Raw genomic sequence first — 14,931 nt, 5'->3', positions numbered from 1 at the left:
GTTCAGTATCAAAAAGTGAAGGTGGAAGAGAAAGTAGAAAAACTTACTGTCCATGTTTACTGAGTGGAGTCAAAAGATACTCAGTATATACCTTGTAGATACTCTATATAGTTAGAAACAAAAAATCAAGGTAGTAAAAAATCATACTACCTAAAAAACTAAGACCTTCCCAGGTGGCACTAGGGAGGAACCCGCCCGCCAGTGCAGAAGATGTAAGAGATGCAAGTTCAATCCCTGGGTTGGGAAGATCCCCTGGAGGAAGGCATGGCAATTCACTCCAGTATTCTTGCTTAGAGAATCCCATGGACAGAGGAGCCTGGCGGGCTACATACAGTCCATAGGGTCGCAAAGAGTCAGACACAACTCAAGTGACTTAGCATGCATGCACGCACGCAAACTAAACTAAATACAACACAGTAAATTAGGCTTTTTTGAGAAAAATATATTGAGAAGCAGGGGAACACTGGAAAGCCTGCTAAAAACAAGCTAAATCCTAATGTATCATAGCAAGAAGTCAATAAAGAATAAGATGGATAAATCTAGCAATAGATATATAAGCAGATTTTAGACATATCTTAGAGAAGATGTATTAACTTTGTGAGAGCTAAAACAACCACAATACCTATTTACTCATCTGTAAAATAAGAACAATAATAGTACATACTATGGTGAGGTGTTTATTGTGAAGATTAAATGAGTTAATACACATGAATCTCTTATCATCCCTTGGTGTCTTCAAGGTATTAGTTCTATAGCTTCCTCAGATACCAAAATCTGTGGATACCCAAGTCCCTTATGTAAAATAATGTGATTTTTGCATATAACCTACTTCATCCTCATTGTACACTTTAATTCAACTCTAGATTACTTAAAATATCTGATACAATGTAAAGGCCATGTGAATAGTTAAATGTGCATAACAAATTCAAATTTTGTTTTTTGGAGATTTTTGGAATTTTCTCTGAATATTTTGGATATATTGTAAGCACCACATACAAATGTGTGTATGTATATTTGAGGCCTCTTGATGAGTAATACTGATGAATATGTGGAAGAGAGTCACAGGGCTCTTAATTTGCATTACTTACCCTTCATATTATTTTAATTCTTTAAAAAAGAATAAATATTGCTCTGATAACAGAAAAATTATTTGTTTATAATAACTTTCAAAATCATGATTTACCATTGATTAAGGTTAATTCCAAAGCTTAAAGGTGCCAAATTTAGATTTATATGATGAATTTTTAAGCTGTGCTGTAACAGTAGTAACTGCTGCTGCTGCTGCTGCTGCTAAGTCGCTTCAGTCATGTCCGACTCTGTGCGACCCCATAGACGGCAGCCCAACAGGCTCCCCCATCCCTAGGATTTTCCAGGCCAGAACACTAGAGTGGGTTGCCATTTCCTTCTCCAGTGCATGCAAGTGAAAAGTGAAAGTGAAGTCTCTCAGTCGTGTCCAATTCTTTGCGACCCCATTGACTGTAGCCCACCAGGCTCCTCTGTCCATGGGATTTTCCAGGCAAGAGTACTGGAGTGGGTTGCTAGTGCCTTCTCCGTAACAGTAGTAAAGATCTCTATAAAGTCAAATCGAATTAAGGATCAACATGAGTGCAACTAACCCAAATTCTCATCCTTCTATGTATGATCTCCATGCAGAAATGTTTAGGTGCTCTATCCCTCCTTGCTATGCACATGGACTGCTCCTTTCTTTTTCCCCTTCATTTCCTTTCATTCCTCCCCACCCCAAACCCCCACCCCCACCCCGCAACCTACCTACCGCTTTTTATTTATTTATTTATTTTTTGTTTTACTTTACAATTCTGTATTGGTTCTTTCATTGTCTTTGTTCTCTCTGTACTGGTGGCCCTGCCTCAGTTTTAGGATGTTAATGGCCTGTCTTATGGTGCTTACTTATTCCTCCTGGGGTTATTTAATACTCAGTGGACTGGTGACCGTGGAAATAGTTATTTCAGAAATTAAAATGTATCCATCTCTATAATATAATTATTGTAATACCTATTATAAATGCAATTTATTCTATATTATAACTCTGGAATGGTTTCTTGGCATCTCAGAAGTGACCACACTTTTAAAATTTAAGAAAATAGCCTTTAAAAAGTGGTTAAATAAATATGAACCACACTTTAAGAGTATTACAAAACTCTGTGAGTCATTGACATATTCAGAGAAAGCATCTGACTTTAACATCATCATCTGCTGCTGCTAAGTCACTTCAGTCGTGTCCGACTCTGTGTGACCCCATGGACGGCAGCCCACCAGACTCCCCCGTCCCTGGGATTCTCCAGGCAAGAACACTGGAGTGGGTTGCCATTTCGTTCTCCAATGCATGAAAGTGAAAAGTGAAAGTAAAGTCGCTCAGTCGTGTCTGACTCTCAGCGACCCCAGGGACTGCAGCCTACAAGGCTCCTCCACCCATGGGATTTTCCAGGCAAGAGTACTGGAGTGGGGTGCCATTGCCTTCTCCATTATCTAGACACTTAAAAAAATACCTACAAATAGAACCACTTGCTATGTATTCATGTTTTACCAATAGTTAATATAAAACTGATACTAACCAAGGGGAGAAAAATCTGATCCTAAGGAACACAACTCTCTGAAGCACTATATTCAGAGAGGTTTTTTTAAGAATGGGCAATTCTAGTGCTGTGATTGTGGAATTTAGGAAATTAATCATATTAAACACCATTTGGAGCTTTGGACAATGATATTCAGCTTTCTTTAATAGACAGTTTTTTCTTACAAGTAGTTTTTTTTATGCTATATATATATTTTTTAACTGAGAAAAACTAACAGGTGCATTTCCCGGTCTCAGCAGTAACGCATTGTGAACAGCAGAGGGAGTCGAGGGCACAGGCGAGGCTGTGAGTGTCGGTGAGTGTAGTATCTCACCACATAGCTGAACCACCCTGGAACTCTTGCAGGCGTGCATAGGCAAAGCTTCTCAATGTGAGGGCGGATAAAGTATACTGACGGAAATAATCGAGAGATTTCCTTATTCTCAAAAATAGTATGAGAAATTCTAACTACTTTTAATGAAGTGCGTTTTTGTCAAATATTATTTCTTGGTAAAATATAATTAGGAAAACATTTTGTCAATTTATTTTTTTTTTAATATTTTGGAAACACCACTTGCAAATTTCTCACCACCTCAATTACAGTCATCGTGTCATCAACCAATGCAGAGTCTGGAATCCTCATATGAAGTCTTGCAACCCTTGGTGGGAAGTTCAGTTCAGTTCAGTCACTCAGCCGGGTCCGACTCTTTGCAACCCGATAGACTGCAGGACGCGAGGCCTCCCTGTCCATCACCAACTCCCGAAGTTTATTCAAACTCATGACCATTGAGTCAGTGATGCCATCCAACCATCTCATCCTCTGCCTTCCCTTTCTCCTCCTGCCTTCAATCTTTCCCAGCATCAGGGTCTTTACAAATGAGTCAGTTCTTCGCCTCAGGTGGCCAAAGTATTGGAGATTCAGCTTCAGCATCAGTCCTTCCAATGAATATTCAGGACTGATGTCCTTTAAGATGGACTGGTTGGATCTCCTTGCAGTCCAAGGGACTCTCAAGAGTCTTCTCCAACACCACAGTTCAAAAGCATCAGTTCTTCAGCTCTCAGCTCTCTTTATAGTCCAGCTCTCACATCCATACATGACCACTGGAAAATCCATAGCTTTGACTATGTGGACCTTTGTGGGCAAAGTAATGTCTCTGCTTTTTAATATGCCTTTTAGGTTGGTCATAATTTTTCTTTCAAGGAGTAAGCGTCTTTTAATTTCATGGCTGCAGTAACCATCTGCAGTGATTTTGGAGCCCCAAAAAATAAAGTCTGACACTGTTTCCACTGTTTCCCCATCTATTTCCCATGAAGTGATGGGACCAGATATCATGATCTTAGTTTTCTGAATGTTGAGTTTTAAGCCAACATTTTCACTCTCCTCTTTCACTTTCATTAAGAGGCCCTTTAGTTCTTCTTCACTTTCTGCCATAAAGGTGGTGTCATCTGCATATCTGAGGTTATTGATATTTCTACTTGCAATCTTGATTTCAGCTTGTGCTTCATCCGGCCCAGCGTTTCTCATGATGTACTCTGCATAGAAGTTAAATAAGCAGGGTGACAATATACAGCCTTGATGTACTTCTTTCCCAGTTTGGAACCAATCTCTTGTTCCATGTCCAGTTCTAACTGTTGCTTCTTGACCTGCATACAAATTTCTCAGGAGGCAGATCAGGCAGTCTGGTATTCCCATCTCTTTCAGAATTTTCCACAGTTTGTTGTGATCCACACAGTCAAAGGCTTTGGCATAGTCAACAAAGCAGAAGTAGATGTTTTTCTGGAACTCTTGCTTTTTTGATGATCCAGTAGATGTTGGCAATTTGATCTCTGGTTCCTCTGCCTTTTCTAAAACCAGCTTGAACATCTGGAAGTTCACAGTTCACGTATTGCTGAAGCCTGGCTTGGAGAATTTTGAGCATTACTTTGCTAGCATGTGAGATGAGTGCAATTGTGTGGAAGTTTGAGCATTCTTTGGCATTGCCTTTCTTTGGGTTCGAAAACTGACCTTTTTCAGTCCTGTGGCCACTGCTGAGTCTTCCAAATTTGCTGGCATATTGAGTGCAGCACTTTCACAGCATCATTATTCAGGATTGAAATAGCTCCACTGGAATTCCATCACCTCCTCTAGCTTTGTTCGTAGTGGTGCTTTCTAATGCCCACTTGACTTCTCATTCCAGGATGTCTGGCTCTAGGTGAGTGATCACACCATTGTGATTATCTGGGTCGTGAAGATCTTTTTTTGTATAGTTCTTTTATGTATTCTTACCACCTCTTCTTAATATCTTCTGCTTCTGTTAGGTCCATACCATTTCTGTCCTTTATTGAGCCCATCTTTGCATGAAATGGTCCCTTGGTATCTCTGATTTTCTTGAAGAGATCTCTAGTCTTTCCCATTCTATTGTTTTCTTCTATTTTTTTCCATTGATCACTGAGGAAGTCTTTCTTATCTCTCCTTGCTGTTCTTTGGAACTCCGCATGCAAATGGGTATATCTTTCCTTTTCTCCTTCACCTTTCACTTCTCTTCTTTTCACAGCTATTTGTAAGGACTCCTCAGACAACCATTTTGTCTTTTTGCCTTTCTTTTTCTTGGGGATGGTCTTGATCCCTGTCTCCTGTACAGTGTCATAGTTCATCAGGTACTCTATCTATCAGATCTAATCCCTTGAATCTGTTTCTCACTTCCACTGTATAATCATAATGGATATGATTTAGGTCACACCTGAATGGTCTAGTGGTTTTCCGTACTTTCTTCAATTTAAGTCTGAATTTGGCAATAAGGAGTTCATGATCTGAGCCACAGTCAGCTCCTGGTCTTATTTTTGCTGACTGTATACAGCTTCTCCATCTTTGGCTGAAAAGGATATAATCAATCTGATTTCAGTATTGACCTTCTGGTGATGTCCTTGTGTAGATTCTTCTCTTGTGTTGTTGGAAGAGGTTGTTTGCTATGATCGGTGTGTTCTCTTGGCAAAACTCTATTAGCCTTTGCCATCTCATTCTGTACTCCAGGCCAAATTTGCCTGTTACTCCAGGTATTTCTTGACTTCCTACTTTTGCATTCCAGTCCCCTAAAATGAAAAGGACATCTCTTCTGGGTGTTAGCCCTAGAAGGTCTTGTAGGTCTTCATAGAACCATTCAACTTCAGTTTCTTCAGCATTCCTGGTTGGGGCCTAGACTTGGATTACCGTGATATTGAATGGTTTGCCTTGCAAACAAACAGAGATCAGTCATTTTTGAGATTGCATCCAAGTACTGCATTTTGGACTCTTTTGTTGACTATGAGGGCTACTTCGTTTCTTCTAAGGGATTCTTGCCCACAGTAGTAGATATAATGGTTCTGAGTTAGATTCACCTATTTCAGTTCATTTTAGTTTACTGATTCTTAAAGTGTTGATGTTCACTCTTGCCATTTCCTGTTTGACTACTTCCAATTTGCCTTGATTCATGAGACCTACATTCCAGGCTCCTATGCAATATTGCTCTTTACAGCCTCAGGCTTTACTTCCATCACCAGTCACATCCACAGCTGGGTGTTGTTGCTTTGGCTCCTTCTCTTCATTCTGGAGTTATTTCTCCACTAATCTCCAGTAGCATATTGGGCACTTACCAACCTGGGGAGTTCATCTTTCAGTGTCCTATCATTTTGCCTTTTCATCTTGTTCATGGGGTTCTCAAGGAAAGAATACTGAAGTGGTTTGCCATTCCCTTCTCCAGTGGACCACGTTTTGTCAGAACTCTCCACCATGACCCATCTGTCTTGGGTGGCCCTAACAAGGCATGGCTCATAGTTTCACTGAGTTAATCAAGGCTATAGTCCATGTGATTAGATTGTTTTCTGTGACTGTGGTTTTCAATCTGTCTGCCCTCTGATGGAGAAGGATAAGAGGCTTATGGAAGCTTCCTGATGGGAGAGATTGTCTGAGGGGAAAACTGGGTCTTGATCTGATGGGTGGGGCCATGCTCAGTTCAGTTCAGTCATGTCCAACTCTTTGTGACCCCATGAATCACAGCACGCCAGGCCTCCCTGTCCATCACCAACTCCCAGAGTTCACTCAGGTTCATGTCCATCGAGTCAGTGATGCCATCCAGCCATCTCATCCTCGGTCGTCTCCTCCTCCTGCCCCCAATCCCTCCCAGCATCAAAGTCTTTTCCAATGAGTCAACTCTTCACATGAGGTGGCCAAAGTACTGGAGTTTCAGCTTTAGCATCATTCCTTCCAAAGAAATCCCAGGGCTGATCTCCTCCAGAATGGACTGGTTGGATCTCCTTGCAGTCCAAGGGACTCTCAAGAGTCTTCTCCAACACCACAGTTCAAAAGCATCAATTCTTCGGCGCTCAGCCTTCTTCACAGTCCAATTCTCACATCCATACATGACTACTGGAAAAACTATAGCCTTAAGTAGACGGACCTTAGTTGGCAAAGTAATGTCTCCGCTTTTGAATATGCTCTCTAGGTTGATCATAGCTTTCAGTAAATTTTTAATCCAACTTTCTGTTGAAGGGTGGGGCTGTGTTTCCTCACTGTTATTTGACCTCAGGCCAAACTATGGTGGAGGTAATGAAGACAATGGGGACCTCCTTCAAAAGGTCCCATGCACGCACTGCTACATTCAGTGTCCCCAACCCTGCAGCAGACCACCGCCGACCCACGCCTCTGCCAGAGACTCCTGGACACTCACGGGCAAGTCTGGCTCAGTCTCTTGTGGTGTCACTGCTCCTTTCTCCTGGGTCCTGGTGCGCACAAGGTTCTGTTTGTGCCCTCCAAGATTCTGTTTCCCCAGTCCTGTGTAAGTTCTGGCGGCTCTATGGTGGGGTTACAGGTGACCTCCTCCAAGAGGGCTTATGCCTTACCCAAGTCTGCTGCACCCAGAGCCCCTGCCCCTGTGGCAGCCCACTGCTGACCTGCACCTCCACAGGAGATGCTCAAACATAGTTCTGGCTCAGTCTCTGGGGGGTCTCTGGGTCCTGGTGTGCACAAGGTTTGTTTGAGCCTTCTGAGCGTCTCTGGCAGGTATGGGGTTGGATTCTAAATTTTATTTGCCCCTCCTACCATCTTGCTGGTGGGAAGTGAAGCCAAATCAAATTATTTAACTCAGGACTTCTATTAAGAAAGACTTGTGACGGTACAAACTTATTCCCACAATTGGGACGTTTTAAAATTCCTGTCCACTTCTCTTTTCTCTCATGTTTTTCTCACATTCTTTTTATATATTTCTTTTCCTTTGTATTTTACTTTTAATTTTTCTTTCATTTCCACAACTTTTTCTCCAAATGAAGCCCATGTGCTCTTTTCTATTTTTATCTTTTCTTCCAGTCACATTTTATTTCAACCTCTGTTTTTTATTGCTCTTTAATTTCTTTTTTATAATTTATTCCTTTTTTTCATTCATCATATTCTTCCATCTGTAAGTTTCTTCTTTTATAATTAGCAATTTTTTAATAATTAGCAATTGTTTAGATTTTTTTCCTTCTTTTCACGTTTATTTAAAATGCTACCTCTTTTCCACTTTTGTGAAGTGGAAAGAACAAAAGCAGCTGCTATAATCACTAATTTACTTATTTTTATGAATGCTTAAGGCATGTCTACAGTATGAAAAATAGGTACCAGGCAAGAGGGTTGGGGGTAGCAACAAGGGATGAATGAAGAAAAGAAAAAATAAAAAGACATTATTCATTTCCTCTGTTGTTTATAATATAGTAAGAAATAGACACAAATAGGGCTTCCCTGGTGTGGTTCAGTGATTAAATACTCTCCTTTTCCACTGCTGAGGGCATGGGTTTGATGCTTGGTTGGGGAAGTTCCGCATGCCATGATGTGATAAAAAAAAAATAGACATAATTATGAAGGCAAAGAAACAGATGCAAATAAATGCCAAGGTGGTTTAATATCAGTACTATCAGAAAAATGTAATATCTTTCTGTGGGATATTGAGGATTAACATGAAAACTCTTTCTAAAGACACAACCTTTGTGAAGAATCTTGAGGGATGGAGGAAAATGGATGAATGTAAATAGAAAGCAAAGTGAACAACACTGCTGCTGCTGCTAAGTCGCTTCAGTCGCATCCGTCTCTGTGCGACGCCATAGACGGCAGCCCACCAGGCTCTGCCGTCCCTGGGATTCTCCAGGCAAGAACACTGGAGTGGGTTGCCATTTCCTTCTCCAATGCATGAAAGTGAAAAGTGAAAGTGAAGTCGCTCAGTCTTGTCTGACTCTTCACGAACCCATGGCTGTGAACAATATCATGAAGTAAAACAGGGGAAAATGCAATCGTGTTAAAGTATGGGGTTCAGGGGGAAGAATACCAGGGAGGTTGTATGTTTTGTCACACACTGAGGATGGTCCATCTGCAATACTTACAATAGACTCTGCCTTTCCGTTAACCTCTGCCACTTCTGTAGATTTGGTAGGAAAGACTGAGTATCACAACCACTAATTCTCATCCTTTCTTTGCCTCTTTACCTCTTTGTAAAATGGAATAAATAGTACTTAATTCATAAGGGTTTTTTGAGAATTAAGTGAGTTAATAAAAGTGCTGTTCCCAGAGGGTTTCCCTTGTGGCTCAGGGGTAAAGAATACTCCTGCCAATGCCGAAGACTCAGGTACGATCCGTGGGTCAGGAAGATCCTGTGGAGAAGGAAATAGCAACCCACTCCAGTATTCTTGCCTAGAAAATTCCACTGACTAGAAGAACCTGGTGAGCTACAGTCCATGGGGTCGGTCACAAAGAAGTCAGACACAACTTAGCAACTAAGCAACAACTGTCCCCAAAACATATTAAGAGCTATCATACTATCTCTTATTGCTGGCGTTTTTGTTATATTAAGGGTTAGTTGAGGCCAATTCAAATAGTGCTCTACACTCTTTCCATGAAATTTTTTCTAATCCAACTCATTCTGACTTTAATTTCACTGTGCTGCTAGACAGTGATACCTAGTTAATATTTATTCTCTTAATTATGTATTTTTATTTTGTATCTTCATTGGATCACATATTCTTTTTGGCACATCCCACAAAGTATTGTATACTTGACTGATTTGTCCATGAAACTAATATAATTGAGGATACTTGAGAAACACTGGAAGAAACATCAGCTAAACTGAACAATGTATTCCACATCTTAGAAGTGAGTAAGTGACTAGTATGACATGTAAGTCTGCACACTTGTTAGTGGAAACTGAAAATTATAAATAAGCTCTGAAGAAATCTGAGAACTGCTCAAATAAATAAATAGCTGTCTCAGGGTTACTTGACTGTATCGCGGAACATTTGTCAGATACCTATCCACAATGAATTCATTATTTAATTGAAATTTTCACAACAACCTTATGAGATTTTGTGAGTTAGGCTCAGACAGTCACTCTGTCATTAATAATGACAAAGCTGGGGTTCAAATCCATGTCTACCAAACTTCTAATATGTGCTCTTCTATAGCATCTTCCATTAATACAAGTAAGATGAATTGAAGAAATAATTTTTTGGAATAAACATTTATATTACACAGGCAGAATGATTATGGAAATACATACAAAGGGGGAATAAAAATCAAAAGGCATATGTCTAGAGTTATCCAATGAAATTTAGCAAGAATTATCAAATGTAAAAAATTAACTAATATAAAATATTAGAACTCTGTAGTTTTATTATAAAGTCTCAAATCATTACACTGAAATTTTTCAAAGGTGAAATAAATGATTTTTTTAATGGGTGGTGTGGAAAATCTTAGACACATGTTTATTGAGGGAACAAATAATAACAATAAAGTTCTTTGATTTTTAAAGGTCAACCTAAACTTTTTATTGACCCTTTAGTGGATCATTCTTTGATAACTTGGAGTAGGGTTAATAAAGTGTTTTCTTTTTACATACCAAGTACTGCTTATTCATTAAATCTTTTCAAGCTAATGACAAATATCACAGAGTAAATTTTAATTTTGTTATTAAGAAATAATTTTCTATTCACCTAGGCTTACAACAATGCCATAATATGTCACCATAAGCCTTTGGTTATTAAAATGAAAATATTAACAGCCATCGACCAGAACACCTGACCTCCCTATTGGGAAATCTGTATGCAGGTCAAGAAGCAACAGTTAGAACTGGACATGGAACAACAGACTGGTTCCAAATTGGGAAAGGAGTACATAAAGGCTGTACATTGTCACCCTGGTTATTTAACTTATATGCAGAATATATCATGAGAAATGCTGGGCTAGAAGAAGCACAAGCTGGAATCAAGATTGCTGGGAGAAATATCAATAACCTCAGATAGGCAGATGACACCACCCTTATGGCAGAAAGCAAAGAAGAACTAAAGAGCCTCTTGATGAAAGTGAAAGAGGAGAGTGAAAAAGTTGGCTTAAAACTCAACATTCAAAAAACTATGATCATGGCATCTGGTCTCATCACTTCATGGCAAACAGATGGGGAAACAGTGGAAACAGTGTCAGACTTTATTTTTTGGTCTCCAAAATCACTGCAGATGGTGACTGCAGCCATGAAATTAAAAGACACTTACTCCTTGGAAGTTAAGACCAACCTAGACAGCATATTAAAAAGCAGAAACATTACCTTGCCCACAAAGGTCCACATACTCAAGGCTATGGTTTGTCCAGTAGTCATGTATGGATGTGAGAGTTGGACTATAAAGAAGGCTGAGTGCCAAAGAATTGATGCTTTTGAATTGTGGTGTTGGAGAAGACTCTTGAGAGTCCCTTGGACTGCAAGGAGATCCAACCAGTCCATCCTAAAGAAGATCAGTCTTGAATATTCATTGGAAAGACTGATGCTGAAACTGAATCTCCAATATTTTGGCCACCTAAGGCAAAGAACTGACTCATCTGAAAAGACCCTGATGCTGGGAAAGATTGAAGGCGGGAGAAGGGGAAGACAGAGGATGAGATGGTTTGATGGCATCACTGACTCAATGGACATGAGTTTGAATAAACTCCAGGAGTTGATGATGGACAGGGAAGCCTGGCGTGCTGCAATCCATGAGGTGTCAAAGAATTGGACACGACTGAGTGACTGAACTGCACTGATAATGTGTTTATCAGTTTGTCCAATCATTATAAATCAACTAGGTTAGTAAATATTTTGATTAAAGTTGCTTTGATACGATAAGTGGTTGACTTTTGGCGAGAGCTCAAGTTTTGGTATAGTTGAAGGTCACAGACTTCCTGCAGAAAATAGATTAGCACTCTCAGAAGCAGGGCTTCCAGTAATAACAGTACGCAGGGGAGGAAGAGGGACTAGAAAGAACCAAAGGAGGAGAGGGAGCTGGCTGCATACCTGATGGGAGCGGAGGGCCAGCAGCTCCATCGCAGTGTTCAGTGGGTGGAGTGAACTTCTTCCTTACTGGGGCCAGTAGTGTTGCCCAAGAAAGGGAACCCAGGGAGTAGTTGGGCTGCTGTAATGCTCACCTAAGGTATAGCCTGCTAAAACTGCCATAATGAAATATTTATTAATGATAAGATTAATAAATAAAGGTTTAATAGTAACCCAACTATCACAAAATAGTTATCTTCAACAACAGAAATGTTTTTTCTCATTCTTCTGGAAGCTAGAAGTCCAAGATTGATGTGTTGGCTGTTTCGGTTTCTTCCAAGGCCTCTCTCCTTGGGTTGCAGATGGTCGCCTTCTCATTATGTCCTCGCATGCTCATGCCTTGGTCAGTGTGTTGTCTGTGTCCTAATCTCTTCTTATAAGGATACCAGTTATACTGGATCAGGGGCCATCCATCTGACCTCATTAATTAGCTCTTTAAGTGCCCTGCCTCCCAACAGTCACTTTCTGATGTCCTAATAATTAGAATTTCAACAGAGAAATCTGGGGAGGCGGGAGACACAATCCAGCCCCTAACACCTAGTAACAAGATCGGAATCATCTATCTGGTTGAAGCAAAACTCAAAATGCAGCATCCAGTTCCCTAACTGAGCACAAGGCAAAACAGAAGAATCAAAACATGATTTCGTTTGTGTTTGGGGTTTGTTTGTTTTTGCAGATTTTGATATTTTCAGAAAGCGTCAAAGCAGTCATCACGGAAAAAGCAGACATTTCTTTTACTTATTATACTCGTCCCATTAATTATCCTCCGAGGGTCTAAGCTGGTCTTAGGTCACCCTGGCTAAGGACTAAGGGAGCAGCCCAGGTAAGGGGATGGGTAGCCAAGGCAGGGCTCTGGCCTAACATGGGAATTAGAATACAAGTCATAAGACTATCAGTTATAGTGAATTTCAGTTATAGGGTCCAGAGGAGTAAAGAGAGTTGAAAGAGAAGATTGCCACTGTGGACAGGGAAAACCACACACTCACTCCTGGCACAACAAATAGGAGACTTGGGATTACCAGGCTTGGTTTGGATTCATGTAGAGTTCTCAAAGGGTAGATCCTAAGGAAAGTGGTGGAAAGACATCAGCTTTAAAGTGAAAAAGTTCTGAATCAAAACACTAAATAGGTGTTGTACTGATTGTTAATCTGTCAGAATATGATCACACCTCTTTGGGTCTCAAATTCAATAAGTGACAAAAGTGAAAGCGTTAGTCATTCAGTGGTGTTCAACTATTTGTAACCCCATGGACTGTAGCCTGCCAGGCTCCTTTGTGCATGGGGTTTTCCAGCCAAGAATACTGGACTGGGTTGTCATGCCCTCCTCTAGGGGCTCCTCCCCATCCAGGGATCAAACCCGGGCTTCCTGCATTGCAGGCGGATTCTTTACCATCTGAACCACCAGGAAAGCCCTCAATTTCAGTAAAGATCTCTGTAAACATTTTATTCTTTACCATCTGAACCACCAGGAAAGCCCTCAATTTCAGTAAACATCTCTGTAAACATTAATTCTTTTTCTTTACTCTTTTTGCATAGCTGAGTTGGACTGAAGGAGATAATTACCAATTTTACATTTAATCTAGTGAAAAATAAACCAGAATTAAACAAGGCCAGTAGTAACATGGAATGTATCTTCAGTCACCCAGGCTCACAAAATCACATGTAATAAATCTACATTTTCCTGGCTTTGCGTTAATATATTATGCAAATATCTAAGAACAAAGGTATCCCCTTTAATTTCTATCTACTAGTCAAAACTTCCCTGAACACCACATATTAGAGTATTCTCTGTCAAGCTTAAACATTTGCTTATTGCCATAGAAACGTGGTGTTGATATTTCTGGTTGCTAGGAGCGTCATAGCATTGCGTACGTATACAATAGCATTCTGTCAGCTTAGATGTGGGGCTTTTTAATCAGCAGGACTTTCTTTTTCTATGCCAGTACAATAATAGGACGTATAGATTTGCCATGCAAATTTTACATGGATATCTGAACTCACTAATCCAGAGAAATAAAAGCACGAGTATTTAATAACTTATGTTTAGGGTTTTTTTTTGCAGCAGCAGCAGCAGCTTCCAGAGTGAATAAATAGATAAAAGCCTTGAAACAAAGAAGATGCCCACCAGTAACAGAATGGCTGAATATATTGTGCTGCACACATATCACAGACATCACGGAGTCATTAAAAGAAGTAAATTACAACTATGCCAGATGACGAAAGAATTTCCACCCTGTGTTGTCAAGTGAGAAAAGCAAAATGCATAAAACTGTTTCTATAGCAATGTTCATAGCAACATTATTCACAATAGCCAAAAGGTAGAAGCGTTTAAAATTCGATTACATAACTCATAATATTTTGTAATTTAAAAACATTAACATAACCTTAATTTTAAATCTTTTACATTTACTTAAGAATACATTTTTATAAAATATGTTCAAATTGGGATTTTAAATGCAATCATGCTTGGAATACAATTACATTTTTTAATTCTATCATCATTATCATTAGAACACAGATTATGTAAAAATCTTGATAACAATCTAATGATTTTTCTGAAATAAAGGCAAGAAAGAAAGTTCATAGAATAAACACATAATGATTTATGAATTATATATGATTTTATTAGTCATCTAAAACACTTCCTATTCAATAGTCACCAGACAATAATAATTAAATTTGGTCTTTTGGATATTTTGCCAACTTAGTGACTTTATAAAACTATAATTTTACAGTTATCTTTCAAAATGTCATTATGAAGCTATATTTGTCAGGGTAGGAAGAATTCAACCTTGGTTTTACAGTTTGTTAATTTGATTTGTGATCTTCAAAGGTTTTAAAATATGTATGCGGGCCTCTCCTTTTCCTTTTGATCTAGGCTACCGGAATATTCTGAACAAGTCTGAAAAGTACCCTGAATACAGGATTTCGCAGAGTCCTAAGGTTAGAGCCCCTACCCAAAGGCAGAGGCTGCTGGCTCACTATACCTTGTTGCCCAGTATAGTTCAAAGCAGAGAGCCTATTGGCTTT

This window comes from Oryx dammah, unplaced genomic scaffold (assembly GCF_014754425.2).
Source record: "Oryx dammah isolate SB20612 unplaced genomic scaffold, SCBI_Odam_1.1 HiC_scaffold_4, whole genome shotgun sequence".
NCBI classification, from domain to species: domain Eukaryota; kingdom Metazoa; phylum Chordata; class Mammalia; order Artiodactyla; family Bovidae; genus Oryx; species Oryx dammah.
This window is presented reverse-complemented; position numbering follows the sequence as displayed.